General features: G+C 40.0%; 1 pseudogene; it reads left to right on the plus strand.

Annotated features, from left to right (window-relative positions):
* The first annotated feature begins 855 nt into the window (after positions 1-855).
* LOC147342355 (olfactory receptor 8B3-like) lies at positions 856-1,792 on the plus strand (annotated as a pseudogene).
* Positions 1,793-2,547: the final 755 nt, after the last annotated feature.

A 2,547-nucleotide genomic window follows, 5' to 3' on the forward strand; every position in this document is an offset into this window, starting at 1 on the left:
GAAGTTCAGAAAGATTTCCAGAGCATAGATGAATTAATGTCTATCTCCTCTCCCCTAAAATCAAAAGGATCAAGTTTGGAGAATGTGAAATGGCATTTCCAGAACCAACCAGAACCTAGGGTAAGGGAGCCAGACCTGAAGTTTTAGACACAGTTGGGTGAGTTTCTGAATTTAATTTACAATACATATTCCTTGTTTTGAGATGAAAGTCCATGGACCATTCTTTCTCATTTTGTGCTGTTGAGTCTCAAGTGAAACTGGTGGCAGCATCTGTTGGAGAGGAATCAGAGAATATTAGAGGGCTCAAAGGACATAATAGGCAGGCAGATTCCTCTAAGTAGGTAGATCTCTCATTCATCTACCTTCATGATTTTTACTCTGTGACAAGCTTGGTAACTTAATTCTCATCGACTCGGATCCCCTCATCTTGATTTAGAAACAGTGTTCTTGGTTCCTGCCACATAAGGTCTATCTGCAATGAGAAGACTGGTGAGGGAAGAGTTCACAGGAATGAAGGAATGCTGAGATGAGAGCACAAGAATTGCATCCTTGTCCATCCTTCCTTTCCCTGGGTTTTCCCAGAAGGTATGTTTGCATATGGCAGCACTTGCCTTGCCTCTCTAGGATGATTATGATGTCCTTTGTTATATTCAGCTTATAAAAGCTCTAATAAAGGCACATCCACATCACTCTGTATCTTGATCATGGAAAAGGCAGACTCTACGGGACCAGGTTGGGATAGTGTCAGGCATTCACAGTGTGTATACTCTTTCATAGGAGGAGAAACCGTGGAAGAGCTGAGTTGTTCTCTAATGGAACCCTTTTTCCTGTGTCCACAGATTCCTTTAGAGAAGAATGGCTTCCAGAAATGGGTTTTTCCTGATTCAGTTCATTCTGATGGGATTAACAGACCAAGCAGATCTCCAGCTCCCCCTTTTCTTCCTGTTCCTAAGAATGCATATGGTCACTGTGATGGGGAATCTGGGCTTGATAATCTTAATTCAGCTGAATTCATATCTACATACCCCCATGTAGTTTTTCCACTTTAATTTGTCCTTCATAGATCTTTGTTATTCTTCTGTGTTTACACACAAAATGCTAATTAACTTCACATCAAAGAAGATTATTTCTTACATGGGGCGCATCACTCAGCTCTACTTTTTCTGTTTTTGTTTTTTTTTTTTTGTCATTTCTGAAATCTATGTGCTGACATCAATGGCCTATGACAACTATGTGGCCGTCTGTAAGCCACTTTTGTATCATGTTGCTATGTTCCCTAAAGTGTGTTCCACCCTATGCTCGGTTCCTACTTGATGGCATTTTCTGGTGCCATGGCTCACACTAGATGCATGCTGAGACTGACCTTCTGTGATGCAAACACCATCAACTATTATTTCTGTGACATCCTCCCTCTGCTCCAGCTCTCCTGCACAAGTGCCTACTTCATGAGCTGGTAGTTTTCTTAATGGCAGGCATCAATATAATTGTGCCCAGTATTACCATCTTTGTCTCTTATGGTCTCATTTTCTCTAACATCTTTCACATCAGCTCCATGGAGGGCAGGTCCAAAGCCCTAAGCACTTGCAGTTCCCACATAATTGCTGTTTCTCTGTTCTTTGGATCAATGTCATTTGTGTATCTCAAACCATCTGCTGGGTGTATGGATGAGAGAAGTATCTCTTCTGTCTTTTACACCAAGGTGGTTGCTATGAGGACCCCCTTATTCTACAGCTTTAGAAATAAAGATGTGAAAACTGCTCTGAGGAAAACTGTAAGTGGGATACAGTTTTGACTAGCAACAGTGTCTCTGTGCAGATAGTCAAAATATCAAAAGACTCTCTTTTCAACTATAATAATTTTATTAGCATCTTCTTAACCTATTTCTATTTTATCATATTGAAAGGCATTTGAGATTTGTGTCAATTTATTTATACTTATCATATAGGAGGACCTCTCTCCTTATTCACCACTTGTATAATTTCCTGTCCTTACATGTTCCTATTTTTTAATACTATTAAGAAAGACATTTGCTATCTTGTTTACTATTTATGGGCTTCCCGGTTGGCTCAGTGGTAAAGAATCCTCCTGCCAAGGCAAGAGACTCAGGTTCAATTCCTGGGTCAGGAAGAGCCCCTGGAGGAGGAAACAGGAACCCACTCCAGTATCCTTGCCTGAGAAATCCCATGGAGAGAGGAGCCTGGTGGACTACACTCTCCATATGGTCACAAAGAGATACGACATAACTGAGCACGAATGCATGTTACTATTTATTGCAATACATTTTGTGTATTTATTATAATACATTTTGTGTATTTATTGTATTCTTTTCTAGAATACATTTTTCTCTCTATTAGTTTGAACTTCCCTTTTCCTCTGAAAATAGAAGACTACTCAACAGATGATCAAATCAGGGAACACTAGGGTGACATTATGTTGCTGGAGATGTCTTATCTGCCTATTGCCATTAGAAACATGACTCAGAATGTTCCCTCTTCCCATCTTTCAAGGCTTCATTAAGCAAGACTGTATCACCTAATTTCTGTGGTG

Source organism: Bos grunniens, chromosome 29 (genome assembly GCF_055505025.1).
Source record: "Bos grunniens cultivar Pamir isolate PY7600 chromosome 29, Bosgru_T2T1.0, whole genome shotgun sequence".
Lineage (NCBI taxonomy): Eukaryota > Metazoa > Chordata > Mammalia > Artiodactyla > Bovidae > Bos > Bos grunniens.